Source organism: Microtus pennsylvanicus, chromosome 9 (assembly GCF_037038515.1).
Source record: "Microtus pennsylvanicus isolate mMicPen1 chromosome 9, mMicPen1.hap1, whole genome shotgun sequence".
In the NCBI taxonomy this organism is placed as follows: domain Eukaryota; kingdom Metazoa; phylum Chordata; class Mammalia; order Rodentia; family Cricetidae; genus Microtus; species Microtus pennsylvanicus.
In genome coordinates, this window is record NC_134587.1 from 76,088,686 (window position 1) to 76,104,553 (window position 15,868).

A 15,868-nucleotide genomic window follows, 5' to 3' on the forward strand; every position below is an offset into this window, starting at 1 on the left:
TGTTGTTGGTGGGTCTCCCTCCTCTGGGGATCTCTCTCACGAGGGTATTTCCTCTTCCACAACCTCCTTCCATGTGGTTGCACCCACGTGAACTTCACAAGCATGAGCAGATCCCCATCCATTTCCTTCACAGCACCTACCATAATGCGTCACTCTAGATTTATAGGTTTGTTTATCTTATAAAGACTGCATCTCCCATGAGACCACGAGTTCCGTGAGAACAGCCCCAATGCCTGCTGTGTTTAGCAAGGCATATCCAGTGCCCTAATATGGAGTCTGGACTATGAAAGGCTCTTGATTAAGGCCCACTGAATGAATGGCATCGCCCCACTTCTGATCATGCAGTTACTAAGGGCTGACTGGAATCAGGCATGGCTCAGGTGCCTTGTGTGCCGTACTTCAGGAAATCATCATAACGCAGCTTGGCATCTACCTCTGTTTTTCAGGTGAAGATTCTGACGTTCAAAGAGGCCACAGAGTGTGCACTCGAGAACCTGGATCCAAACCACGTCTGACTCGTTAAGAGTCTACCACATGCTACATTTGGATCCTTCATGACACCGAGCAGCAGACAAGACACATAGTAGGCTCTTTGAATATGTTTTCTCCTGTGAAAGTTCTACAGGGTCTGTGCTTGTGACCATAGGGTTTATAAATTGAAGCCCCTCCACTGAGGGGAATTCTGAAGTTTGGAGCAATTGCTGGTAGAATAGACAATCTCTTTCTGACAGGAGATTCATTCTCTTCTCTGGGGGGAGCTAACAGAGATTCTTTCTTCCACTGGATGAGGGTGTGACTTCACAATTTTCTCAAAATGCACATTTTTAATTAGACTACTCTGTGTGGGCTGCCAGCTTCTGAGGACTGAAAGGACGCGTGTTCGTGGGGGGGGGGGGGTGGATCAGAGACTGGTCCCTGGTAAGGGCAGAATGAGAGCAGCACAGAGAGCAACTGAAGGAAGCCCCACAGGGAGCCCTTTCACTCTGCGTCAAATACCTAGAGAATGACTAGGCAGCCGCAGGATGCAGAGGACAGAAACAAAAGCCATTGCCAACGCATGCAAATTTCAGATTCTTTGTGCTGAGGGAATCCTCGGGAGATCTTGGAGCTGATGGGAGACTTGAGACTGCCTCAACTACCCCTTTCTGCAGGCGAGAAAATAGGCTGAAAGAGAGATGCATAAATGGGAAAGAGAGAAGAGGATTTGTAACTGTCCTGCAGCAGCACCCCTCAGCCCCTGGGGGAAACCCCGGTGATAAGGGGTGAGTGTGGGAGAGCAGTATTCTAGCAACATGGTTCTCATTATGTCCAAAGGGAAACTGGAAGTGGCTAAAAAAAGAAAACTAGCATAGCAGGAAGAGAATCAAATGTCAAAGAATGTAGGATCATTTATTATTGTTTGTATCCAAGACCTGAGCTAGTAAATTTAAGGGAGATAAAATATTGGGGGAGACCCATTTATTGCTCCATCATTCTTTCATACATAGATTCCCCCAACACTCAAACACATCAATGCAGATGCCCTGAAACCGAGGTGGAGAGGGTAGCTCACTGGTGGGACACTTCACCAGCTCACGTAAGGCCCTGGGTTCAATCCCCAGCATGGAAGATATTAAACAAATAAACGAAAAGCCAAAATTGAGAATGCGCCACAAAGTTCTCCAGATATCCTAGACTATGCAGGAATCAGAACGATCGATGCCTTCGAGGACAAATGGACCATTCAAAGATGGGATAGCATGGTGAGTGTAAGAATATACAAGGCAAGGGACGGAGCAGTCTGGCTCCTTGGCACTGTCTGGGGAGAGGAAAGTGGTAGCTGAGTGATGCTGAAAGATCTGCTCATCAGAGATACAGGAACTGGATTAGATGTACTTTCTGGATTTTCTACAAAGTCTGTTTCCCAGCGAAATGGGTCTGAGTCTATAGTCACCAAATGACTTTAAATGACCAGGCAGCTTGACTCTAATGGTAAAATAAAAGCATGCACACAGGACTGTGAGAGCAGGTTTGAGTTCACTGGAGAGATTTAGAGACCTCTTCAAGAGCGGACAACTGAGAGTCTTTGCGAGCATTTATTCTGACTTATATAACACGAACAACCTTCCTCTCCCTCTGGTCTAGCAATTTGTCACCATCTTCAGTGTCCTCAGGCACTGTCATGTCCAGAATAAACATATGTGCTCCAGAGGAATGGCTGAGGGTCATTTTTATCATACATAAACAAATTGGTGGCCTGGCTTTTGTGTCTAGCTGAGTTGTTGCAGGGGTGCCTAAGGGAATCGAAAGCCCCGGTTGATGAGGTCAGATCTCAAAGGCCTTTAAATCTCTGGACACCAAGCCCTCATACATAGTCTTGGCATGCTGTATGCTAGATCATCTAATCCGGGACCTTGCAAAGGCCACCATTTCTCCAAAGTTGTCTTTGACGGCTTGTCTTTCTCATTCTACAGGGCCTGGGGTCCCAAGACTGCATAGGAGGGCACGTCTGGTCCTGTCCTTGTCACTTACTTCCACTTCTCTCTGTGGAAGCTTCTTTCATTTTCTGGTTTGAGCCAAGGTCTTGCTAAGCATCCTTGGATGGACTCAAACTCACGGCAATCTCCTGTTTTAGCTCTCTTCTCCAAAGTTCTGGATTACAGGATTGAGCTGTCATAATTTACTGAGGCTCTTTCTCTCTTCTTCTTCTTCTTCTTCTTCTTCTTCTTCTTCTTCTTCTTCTTCTTCTTCTTCTTCTTCTTCTTCTCTCTCTCTCTCTCTCTCTCTCTCTCTCTCTCTCTCTCTCTCACACACACACACACACACACACACACACACAGGAAAAGGCTTTTAAAAGCATCCAACCTTGTGCGGATGTGATATTCTCATTTCTACACATGCTCTACCTACAGCTATCAAGACAACAATGATCTCTCTCGCCATTCACCTGGAAATGGGCACATGTAAACCTCATCCCTTATTTCTGCAGGGATGAAAGAAACAATGATGAAATACCTAATTCCCAAAGTATCTTCACTCATTGAAGACAGTTTTAGAGGGACCTTCCAAGGTGGTCATCTAAAAACAACAATAAGAAGAAAAAGTCCAGTTATCTAGATCCTAATATTTCACTCTCTAAGTGCTACCTTGTATTTTATTAGCCCAATATCTGATCCCTGGAAATAATTTTTCCATTGATATCAAGCAATCCATCTTGAGACTGTCAGTTTCCTTACAGCTCTTACATTATCAGAGCATTGAACAGCTGTTCTGAACTAACATTGGGCAAGTCCACTTGCTGAGAAACGCCTCTAAAATTGGATGTGTAAATTAGCTTACCCTTGCTGCTGCAGTACCAGGCATTTATCAAATGGGTCAATAAATCCCTGATGTGACTAAGATTCTAGAGGCAGAAACAAGGAACGCTAATTTCATCTTTCCCAACAGCTTCCTTAGAAGGTCTGCCAAACTCCATGAAGGAATGTGTGTGGGCTCAGCCTATAAGAATCTCCCGGCACACCTCCTTCAGGCAGATGTGTATGCAGTAAGCTTCAACTGGGGTTGGGGCTGCCGAGGACAAACCATACTTATGTAATAAGTCTTGGCAAGAAATCCACATAATTCCCTGTTCACAAAATACTTTTTCTTAGTCCACTCTCTCTGTGCTGTTCTGGAAGAAAAAAAAAATCCAGAAACCCAAAACAGCATTCTTTATATTTAGCCCATCCAAAATTATATTCATTTGCAGCATTTGGGCACAAGCTATCTTTAGAACCATCGACTACTGTCTTGTAATCACAGATTATCAGGGTCTGGGTAATTCTTTACATGGTTTAGGGTTTTTATAGCTTGGGAGCCCCAATATGTAAAGCTAAGCTATAGTGAGGGACTAAATCTTACCCATTTGATCTTCTGTGTACCGGTCCCTCAGGCATCAACCATGTATTCTTAGCATTCCAGGGTGCGACAAGAAAACAACAAACCCAAGTGAACACTACCATTTTGCAGATGAAGCAGTTGGGGTGGGGGCAGGGATGGAGGGGCTTGCTCAAAACCCAGTAGTCACTGGTCAAAGCAGTCACTAGCGAGCCAAGAGATGAATTCAGGCTTCCTGACCTCCAGTTAATTATCCTGTCCACCACACAGCACTTAAGAGACATGTATAAGAGAGAATCCTTTATTGTTACCCTGCTACCAGCCAGGAAAGTTCAGCTGAGAGGCAGATGACAGGATAGGAGGGTTTGCCTGCTGGGGGCACGAGGAAATCAAATGACTGCATTGTGCTCAGACAATAGCCTGTTCTTCCCCGGAGAGGGAAGCCAAGCAGGCATTATTTCCTAGAAGTTACTCCATGAAGCTTGCTATGCTGTGCCACAATGAGAGGAACTGACCTTGCTACTCACTGCCTGCGTGACCTTGAGGGAATCCTTCAGCTTCTCTGGGCCTTGGAAGTTCTTGTGTCCTCTGGAAACACAGTCAGTAGAGACTCCGAGAAAGCTGCTAGGTCTTATTTGAATTTGCTGTCTTCCCAGATGAGTAGCTCTTGATCAGACTCTTTTCTCCTACTATGCTAAATTCTCTTTATAAATATATATATATATATATATATATATATATATGTGTGTGTGTGTGTGTGTGTGTCTGTGATATATATTAGGTACAAATAATATATAGTATATATTATTTGTATATACATTATACACACAAATATATCTTATTGAACCCTTTCCTGTGCCTATATCTTATAGGGTATTGCCTATATTTGCTTTGCTTTTTGAGACACCATCTTAGTTAGGGTTTCTATTGCCATCATCACAGCAACTCTCATAAAGGAAAACATGTAATTGGGACTGGCTTACAGTTCAAAGGTTTAGCCCATTATTGTCATGGCAGAAAGCATGGCAGCAGGCAGGCAGGCATGGTGCTGAAGAAGGAACTGAGAGTTCTATATCTTGATTCTCAGGCAGCAGGAAGTGAACTGTCTGCTACACTGAGCACAGCTTGAGCAAAGGAGACCTCAAAGCCCCACCCCCACAGTGAAAAGCTTCCTCCTACAAAGCCACACCTACCCCAACAAAGCCACACTTCCTAACATTGCCACTCCCTCTGGGGGTCATTGTTTTTTTCTGAAACCACCACAGGCAGGGTCTCAGTATATAATCATGGTTGGTTTGAAACTATATAGTCCAGGCTGGCCTTGAACTCATAGAGATCCACTTGCCTCTGCCTCCCAGATTCTGAGGTTGAAGACATAAGCCACCAGACCTGGTGATGGCTATGCTTTCTTCTAGTAGTCTCATTGTTCCCAGTTTCAAAAGAAAGAATGGAAATGGGCAATAAAAACTTTAAGAAGTTTGACATCCTTAAAAATCAGAGAAATGAGAATTAAAACTATGTTAAGATTTCATCCCACCCCAGTGAGGACGGCTAAAAAGAAAACATGGACGACAAATGCCAGCCCTTGTTTTTGATTCTAAATTGATTCTAAGGTTTCCATGTGGCATTCCACCACAACGTGCTGCTGATTGTCCTCCTGCCCAGCCACTACCTCACCTTGTACCATTCCACCTCCAGTGCCGTCCTCTATTCACACCATTCGCGTTCTTTTACCTCCCATCTCCCCCACAAAACCCTTCCTAGTTTTCTTCCTATCCCCACAGTAGCGTGTGCATTGTTCTCAATGTCCGAGGGACAGCACGCAGCGACTGTTTTGTGACTTTTAGCATATGTGTTTTTCTGGCTCTTATTGCACTTGCAATGCAGTGCAATCTTGCTCTTTGCAGAGTCTTCCTCTGACGGTTCTAGAAGCCACTGGTGGACTCTCGTGCAGTGCAGTCTTACACACTTGGATCATCTGTCCTCTTCTTTGGTCTCTGCTCTGGGGCTCTCTACACACCCATGTGATACAGTGACATGACATCTGCATGGTCTCACTGTCCACCACATCTGCATGGTCTCACTATGCCTAATATCTGCATGGTCTCACTGTCCATAACATCTGCATGGTCTCACTGTCCATAACATCTGCATGGTCTCACTATGCCTAACATCTGCATGGTCTCACTATGCCTAATATCTGCATGGTCTCACTGTCCATAACATCTGCATGGTCTCACTGTCCATAACATCTGCATGGTCTCACTATGCCTAACATCTGCATGGTCTCACTATGCCTAATATCTGCATGGTCTCACTGTCCATAACATCTGCATGGTCTCACTGTCTGTAACATCTGCATGGTCTCACTGTCCATAACATCTGCATGGTCTCACTATGCCTAACATCTGCATGGTCTCACTGTCCATAACATCTGCATGGTCTCACTGTCCACAACATCTGCATGGTCTCACTATGCTTAACATCTGCATGGTCTCGCTGTCCATAACATCTGCATGGTCTCACTGTCCGTAACATCTGCATGGTCTCACTGTCCATAACATCTGCATGGTCTCACTATGCCTAACATCTGCATGGTCTCACTATGCCTAATATCTGCATGGTCTCACTGTCCATAACATCTGCATGGTCTCACTGTCCGTAACATCTGCATGGTCTCACTGTCAACAACATCTGCATGGTCTCACTGTCTGTAACATCTGCATGGTCTCACTGTCCACAACATCTGCATGGTCTCACTGTCCACAACATCTGCATGGTCTCACTGTCAACAACATCTGCATGGTCTCACTGTCCACAACATCTGCATGGTCTCACTATGCCTAACATCTGCATGGTCTCACTGTCCACAACATCTGCATGGTCTCACTGTCAACAACATCTGCACGGTCTCACTGTCAACAACATCTGCACGGTCTCACTGTCAACAACATCTGCACGGTCTCACTGTCCATAACATCTGCATGGTCTCACTGTTCACCGTGAACGTATATTACTCACACTGGTTAATAAAGAAGCTGACTGGCCAATAGCAGAACAGGATAAAGTTAGGCAGGAGAGCCAAACTGAGAATGATGGGAAGAATGATGGTGGAGTCCGAGCAGTCTTGAGCATATGCAGAGAGAAGCGAGATGGACATGTTATCTGAGAAAAGGTCCCAAGCCACGTGGCAAAGCAAAGATTTTTTTTTTAAAAAAATGGGCTAATTTCAATGTAAGAGTTAGCTAGTAATAAACCTGAGCTATTGACCGAGCATTTATAAGTATTATTAAGTCTCTGTGCTGATTATCTGGGATCAGGCTGTTGGGGCAGGAAACTTCTGCCAACAGCCATGGGCCCAAACAAGTCACACAGCTAAATCCAGAGTCAGGGGACAGAGAAATAATTTCTGCCTTTGAGTGAGAAGGGTCAGAAAGTTGATTGCGAAGTAGAACAGTGGGAAGAAGAGCTTGGGGCCCCCGCATGCATGTAACCCTGAAAATGCACCAAGGAGGGAGATCAGAATTTCTAGCAGGCTCCATTTCTTGTTGATTGTACATGTAATTGATCTTATAAGCACCCTGACAACCAGGCAGGCTTTGAACACAGTTTTGTTTGAAATCGGACAGCTCCTCTTCTTTCTGAAGAAGCAGAAGCATGGTAACTGTGAGTATAATCAGGAGTGAAAGAACGGGGGGGGGGGGGGGGGGCGGTTTGAGGCAAGTGTCACCCGTGATTGCCGTGAGGAGATGCAGACGGAACCACTTCAGCGGAACTATTTGATCTTTCCTTGGAAGACTGGATGAATGCGCTAACTGCTTTTCTTATCGCTCTCACCAAACACCTGACTAGAAGCGACTTACAAATGAGGTATTTTAGCTTCCAGCTGGAGGAAGTACAGCCCCATCATGGTGGGAAAGGCACGCAGCCCCGTAATGGAATAGGGAACAGCAGATAGTAAGCGGGGCCAGACTATAAAACCTCAAGCAGTGCACCCAGTGACCTACTTCTGGCCAAGAGGCCCACCTCTTTCGTTTTGTTTTTCGAGACAGGGTTAAGGCCCCGCCTCCTACAGATTCCACAATCTCCCCAAACAGTGCCACCAGCAAAGTATTCAAACACACAAGCCTTTGGCAGACATTTCTCAATGGCAGTGCTTCCTGTATACATAGGTCTCCTTCAGGCCTCTAGTAGGTGGTCCTCCTCATACTCTTAGGCGTTGTTATGGGTGGAGCTTGGTTTCATGACCACCTGACTATGTACATCTGTCGCTCTTTTATCCTCCCCTGCTCTAAATGGCCCCTCTCAGGGATGCGGCACACAAACCAGGCTTCTGTGGGAGAACGAGCATTGTTGCTCAGTCTTGTTCAAGACTCCTGTTAGTATTTTTGTCAACTTGATGTAAGTTAAGAGAACCACAGTTTAGAAAACGCCTCCACAGTGCTGGCTCGTGGACAAACGTGTAGAGCATTTTCTTGATTGGTGATGGAAATGCGATGGGCCCAGCCTGTTTGTCTGAAGTGCCGCCTCTGGGTAGGTGGTCCTGGTGTGTATAAGAAAACAGGCTGAGCAAGCCTCCAGGAGCAAACCAGTAAGCAGTGTGCCTCCTCCAGGGCCTCTGCATCAGTTCCTGCCTCCAGGTTCTTGCCCCAACTTCCCTTCATGGTGGACTGTAAACTGAAAGCGGAAATAAACCTCTTCCTCCATAAGTTGCTTTTGGGCATGTTTTATCACAACAACAGAAACCCTAACTAAGACAGTGTGGCTCAAACCTGAGCCTGATGCGGGGACCCCAGTGTGTGACCCCAGTGTGTGACAATCGGACCTTTTGTCTCACAGCCATGAGCTGCAAAGCACAAGCAAGCAGCACACGTGTCCGTCCGTCCGTCCGTGTACCCCCCCCCCCCAGCTCCCCAGCACAGTTCTAGGATTCGGAGAACCTGTGTTCCTTGGCACAGGAACCCAGCCTCTTTCTTTGTGTGCCCTTTTGAAAGATGGAAATGCTCTTGAAGTCTGGAGAGAGCAATTTCCAAGTGAACTGCCTCTGAACTTTTAAGCTTCTTTCTTCCCCTTGGTTAAACTTCAGTGGAGCCAGGGTCGGTCATAATTTTCATGAACACAAGTTGAAGGTTTTGTCGCCTATTGAGCAAACTAGCTGCTTCCTATTGCCAAAGAGCTGATTCCTAGTCTCATTGCGTTGGCGTTTTCATTAAAATTTCCATTATCCTCTTCCTCCCAAATGCTGTTGTAGATAAATTGACCGTGTTTCACAGACAGAATCGCTCCTAAATTAAAATATGTGGATAGGATGTAGGGGGAAGCAGGGAAGCGACACTTCTCTAGCACAGATCATTTTGGTGGGGGAAGTGGAGGGGGGGCTTTTGTCCTGGCCTCCATAATGACAGTCAGTATTATTACATTCATTGGCCACACCAGGGCCGTGAAAAAAGTTCTGGATCAAAACAGTCACGGAGGTGAGGTAGAGATGATGGCGCCTAAAGATGTTTTGGTCTGGCAACCTCGTTTTGAGGACCCAGACTTGACCCCAAAGCCTTTGTGGTCTGTGCAGCCTGCACATTCTGAGACACTCTGTTCTGGCCTTTGTCAGGAAAATGGAGGGGTAGTTTCACTGTACGGAGATGCCATGTGAGGTGACCTTGGCCAAGGACCTAGGCCTTCTGAGCCCGTTTTCCTAACCAGAAACCAATACTAACTCGGTGCCGATGATACTCTGCTCATTCTCTCATTTAAAGGGTAGCAACCAAGTAAATGTTTTTGAAAGTAGACTTCATCTGCTGAAAATCTATTGTGACCTATGAGCAATGGGTTGCCAAAGCTCACAAGCAAAATAAAATCAATAGTGAAATAAACTCATCATGCCAACCAGCCAACTTTCAGTACAACCGGAGTCCATTCTCCTGTCTTGGTTTCTCTCCTCTCCTCTGCTCCTCTTGTCTCCTGGATAAATTTGGAAAAGAAAGCAGTGTCCTCTTCTCTTCCTGCCGCCATACCCACCCTGTTTAAACATTCCTTCTGAGACACACGGTATCACAGCTGTGCATTCTCATGATCCTTGAAATGTGCCCTTTGTCCCTGTCACATAGACACAGCTCAGGGAAGCATGGTGGGGATCAGGACTCCAGCAAGCGAGGATCCCCAGATTGTCTAGTCCCCAAGTCTGTGTTCCTAACCACCACGGAGAATGACAAGGCATCTTTGAAAGTAGAAATTCTTGGAAGCCCAACCTCTCCTGCTCCCAAACCCAACTCGGGCTTCTACTTCATCTTCCTTTGGAAACAAAGTCCCGCCTCCCTCATTTTCTTCAAAGTAATATTCAATTTACTCTTTTTCACTTGTGGGTATTTAGTGTCTATAACATATCAGGCATAAATGCTATGTGTGCTGATGTATAAATCTATTAAATCCTTGTGACAACCTATGAGGTAGTGTTATTTTAAAGATGACAGATCTGAGGCTGCAGAGATGACCCAGTGGTTAAGACCACTTGCTGTTCTTCCAGGGCTGCTTCCCAGAACCCACTTAGTGGCTCACAGATGCCTATAACTCCATCACTCCACTCAGTTCTGGGAGACCGATGCCCTCCTCTGGCCTCTGCAGTACCAAAAGCATGCATAGGGTGCATATACATACACGCAGACAAAACCACTACTCCACTGAAAATAAAATAAATACATCTAAAACAGGGTGACACAACTGAGTTGTAGAAAAGTTAAGAAACTAACTGGTGGGGGGTGGCGCACACTTTTAATCCCAGCACTTGGGAGGCAGAGGCAGGTGGATCTCTCTGAGTTTGAGAACAGCCTGATCTTCAGAGCGAGTTCCAGGATAGCCAGGAAACAGAGAAACCCTGTCTCAAAACAACAAAACTAAAAAATAATAATGAATAAATAAGAAGAAAAGGTAAGAAACTCATGTAGGTAACATGACTGCTGAGTGATAGGTTTGAGCCCATCCAGAACCTGGACTACTATATTCTATATATAATAGAAGTGTTTGAGAGAATGCAAATAAATTGTTAACAGTTATTTATGAGGAATTGAATTAAGAAATATGGGAGGAAACACATTTTACTTCATCCACATTTAAACGTTCTCAAACTTTTTACAGTGTGCAAATACTTCTCCAATTAAAATAGACAGGCAGAAATGTCCTTTGCCCTCAACTTCATTAGAAGTTGGTTATTTATAGTGGGGAGGTGGTACTCTTGATGGGGTGGGACATCCTAATGGCGGAGGGATGTTTTCAGGGGGATGTCAGAAGTCTGGAAAGGATGCCCAGGTAGCCAGCCATGTTATAATGAAGTTAGGGGCTGTCCATCAAGCTGGTCCAGTTCTTCTCCATGGAGCACCCTTGGCCCTCACCTCAGCCCACAGCCAGCAGACCAACAGACCAGGGGCTTTTGCGCTGTGTTCTGTGAATTTGTATCCGTTCGGAGCCAGAGGGCAAACAGGCGAATGTAAATTTTGGCAGCTGCCTTTGTGGGCACTGACCTCATGGGACTCGTTCAGGCCTGGACCTCACCCCAGGAGTGATTTCCCCACATCTGCTCTAATTTATTGACAAGACTGGTTTCTGTCCCAGGGCTGAAGAGATTGCCGGACACCGGTTTAAACAATGCACCACCCCAGTCAAAGACACAAACTGAATCATGGTTGCCTCACACCACCAGCTGTGCCTAGGGTCGTATTTCTCCTTCTGTCCTCGCTCAGTTTTGAAGATGCTGGCAGCACAAATTGTCTCCAGACATTGCCCGTTGTCCCTCTGGCAGCCCCAAACAAAGTCAACTCACTGTTTCCCTGGCCTTAACTAGCCAAGCAGCTGAGAGCTCGGGGTTTTATGCCACAGGCACCTTGTCACAGGCGAGATTTGTTCTAGACAGACAATTCCAAATGTGTGTGTGTGTGTGTTTATCATACCTTTATATATATATAGAAACACATGTATGTTATGTATGTAAATATGCATATATGTATGTCAAATTTTCTTACTTTCCCAAACGTTAGGGAATAAAATAAACACATCTTTTTACAGTTGGGATGGACTAATGAAGTATATTATCACTATTATTTATTTTCAGGATATATTTTATTTTATTATTTTATTTAATTTATTTTTATTTCAAAGTCCACTATGGTATGTCTATCTATCTGTCTGTGTTAAGCTGATCATCAGACCATTTCTCCAGATGTCACTAGCTAGGAGTTCTTCTGTAAATGACCTTGTCTGATACAGTCAGATGCCATTCACTATCTCCCTAGACTTTCATGGAATTTGAGGGCATCACAGAGAGAATAGTCAGGCCAGATACTCTCTGCTGGAGACGTCTGGGTACAGGGCACACTGTTAAGAGCATCTACCAGTACTCACAACACCTCACAAGATCCCTTAGTTACCATAGCCACTCCCCAGATGGGGAAGAAGGACCCTAGTGTTCATGCCATAAGAGTCTGGAAGCACACCCCTACAGAAACACATGCTTCTCGCTTAGAAATCAAGACCCGTCTCCTCTCTTCCACCGGATAGCATGGACATCCAGATCAAGGCTCTACTCATGGCAATCCCCCTCCTTTCTGCCTGGGAACATGTCACCTTTGCTGCTTCAACACCACTTCCTCTGAGAAGACAAACCACTGTCTTTCCCACATCCCTTCCCCTCCACATCCTCTATTAAAATTAGCCATGTCACCCTTCCCCCATTGTTCTTGACACAAAGGTTTATTGCCGTCCTTGTGGCGCTTCATGGCTGCTGCATCTCCCTTTAACACTAAGGTATGAGCTCCCCCAGGCAGCTGTATCAATTTTTCATCTCCCCACAGCCGAGATTACTTGGCAGTCAGCAGGTGCACAGCAAATACTCCCCTCCCCCTGCAAGGACTGAGGGCTTCACCGAAGCAAGCCTCCTAGAACTTAAATCAATAAACACACACACCATTACTATCGCGATGCATACTTGCCATGTTTGTTGGGAATAGTCAATTCTGCTCTAGAAAACAAGCAAGACAGATGAAGCTCATGAGATGCGTGGAATCCAAGTCATGAGTAAGCAGCCCGTAACTCACAGAAAACTCACAAACCAGTTAGTACGAATTGCTGCATGTAGAACGAGTGAAAGAACCGAGAGTCAACAGATAGTCATGAGCCTCTGCTGCCCAGAATTCATGCAATTGTCAGTGGGTCGCTCATTAATGTCGCCCCTTCTAATAGTATATGCCTGCTTGCCCAAGAGATCTAACTCAAATCTATTGCTGCTCATCAGGCTGAACTTCATCCCTCTCCTATGGAAACCCCCTTCAGTGACGATGGAGAGGTATATTAGGAAAGAGAATCAGAGGGTCTGGCTCCTCCACCCCATTCACATTGGGTCGGTGACCTACATCATGTGTCCCTTCTCGCTTCTCTCTGTGTTTTTCAGATAAATTCAAAGGGCTCCAGTGTAACAGAAGGTACAACGCCTGCTTAGTCCACACTGGGCCTTGGGTTTGAGCTACAACACTGGAAAAGGTTAAATGAATGAACGAAACATTCGCAGCGTATTACTTTGGTCTGAGCCTCTCTCTACATGAACTGTAGGTCAAATTGCCTGTTGGTGTGTTTATAGACTGCTACTTCCTCAAGGAAGTCTTCCAAGGATAAACACATCTCCTATAAACATCACTTCTCGTCATTGGACCCTCCTTCCTTAGCAAGCCAAAATATGCTGTGTATCCTCTCTACCAGACTAAGGTATTGCTCCTCTAAGCACTGGAATAAGAAAGGGGAAAACTTTATAGCAAGAGACCTTTCTGTCCAGAACTCGCAGTTGGAAGAGGGTGTCAAAAGAGTTATAGGCAGTTGTGAGCTACCGTGTGGGTGCTGGGAATCAAACCTGGGTCCTCTGCAAAAGCACCCAGTGTCTTTAGCTACTGAGCCATCTCTCCAGCCCCATACACTAAGTAGTCTAAATATATAACCCAGCTGGAGTTAGGGTTTAGTTTGTATGTAAAACATTCCTGAGAACCCTTTAGGGAAAATTGTCCGGTTAAGATTCTTCATCAGCCAATACAATTGGGAGAGTTTAAGCCTTTTCTCTAATGATAAGTGATTTAATTTTTTCCCCAGTGTTCAGGCAACAAGAGCCCACTTGCAGAAGTCCATCCTTGCGCCTCATCCAGCAAGTTTGAATTCTATGCCCCTGGGCCAATAAAGACTTACCTCACTGAATGGGGAACAGACTGAGTCGGCTCCTAGCATGCGCTATTATTTCTGACTTCTATTCATGTTTCTTGGCCATCCACGGTATTATAAGTCCTGTTTATTGCTGCTGGCTTCACATAGATCAAATTCATATATAAAAATGCTCTCTCTTGAGTCACATTGAAATTTTATTCATACTAAGTTCCAAGAGTGTTCCTTTCTTTGGGCAAGACCTGTGCCAAATAAATCGCCTTCCTAATTCTATCGGTGGTTCCTTTAAAAGCAAATTTGTTGAACATCACGCACTGACTTTGCCTGTGGAAGTCTGAAAGCTCTTCACAGAGACCTGCTGGCTCACTAAGAGAGAAAGACAGACGGAGAAAGGAGGAGGAGATGAACAGAGGTGGGGGCCGCAGAAGGAGGGCGGGAGAGAGGTGAGCCTCCCTTTGCTCTTGTGTATTGAATTCACTTTCCATCTTCCAATAATGGGTTGATATTCAATCTCACTCGAACAGCACCATGGCATCTACATCTTGAAGGATGTGTGATGCCAGAAAAATCACCTTATGGGGCCTTGGGGACTACTAGTGGTGTCTGTGACCCTGTAAAGCTGATCACTGGCAATGCATAACAGAGTCAGGGCTCAGTTTGGTTTCACGTCATGTCAGGAAAATTCATAGCATTTCTAGCCTCGGCTCTCCAGTGGGTCTGAATTGTGATGATTATTCACGGTCTCCATTTGTACGCTTTCATCTTTGGTCTCACGGTAGACTGTTCACAAGCAGATTAAAATCCCTCTAGCTGGGAAAGTTTGTAGTGTTGAGCCCCAGAGGAGCTGACTCTTCCACAGACCACAAGCAAACAGTGGAAGAGAAAAGGACAAAACAGCTCAGTGGGGACCAGTACTTGCACTTCTACTTTGTTTGGTACCTGCTCACCAGGAGCAGGTACCAAAGTCAGAACCCTCTGGACCTCTGAATTGAACCAACACTAAATTCCAAGACTCATACGGTGTCTTCTGGCCTCACTTCCTACACTTGCCATGTGCAATTCTCTCCTGGGAGTCTGTCTCTCTATCCTCAGGAACCAAACTTACAGGAGCTACAGAGAAAGAAAGGCGCCATAAGGGGTAGCGAAGGTGGGGAGACCTCACTGGGGCTGGGCCTGAGATAGTAAAACACACATGATATCGAAGTATAGGGGAATGTTACCATGATAAGGGTTAATGGACATACGAGGACAGTAGGGGGAGGAGGGAAGATGTAGGAGCCCCTTGGTTATTTATTCTCTGTATTGAATGTTCTCTCTATGACATATTGTACAACCTCCTTTGAATCTCCACTTTGGGCTCTAGAATAGGTCGTTTTTAAGTCAACCTCATGTGCCCAACCTGAAATGCATTCCACTGGGATCGTGCCTGCCTCCCACACTGTCTCCTTCTTCCTCTGGGATTTCACTAGCTTTGGGAATTTACGGTAAAAATGCTTTTTTTTTTTTTTACTTTGTTTACATAGAGGCTGCCATGGCTTCTGGGAAGTGAGTTAGGCCTCAGATCATCCCTGCTCCGAGGGAGCGTGGGGATGGAAATAGATGAGCAAGGGTGGCCTCCCTCTCTGTTCCCACAAGGAAAGATCGTCCTTCCCGGTCTTTTCTGAAAGGAGTTCTGTTTGTATTCTCTAAGCCCAGGAAGTGGGGTGAATAGGGCCCCCACTTTCTACCAGTGACTCAGGAAACTGTGACTTCTTATTTACATTAAGAAAGAAAGAAGAAGAATAGAGACAAACAAAACAAAAACAGCCCTCTATCGGGCAGTTCTGGG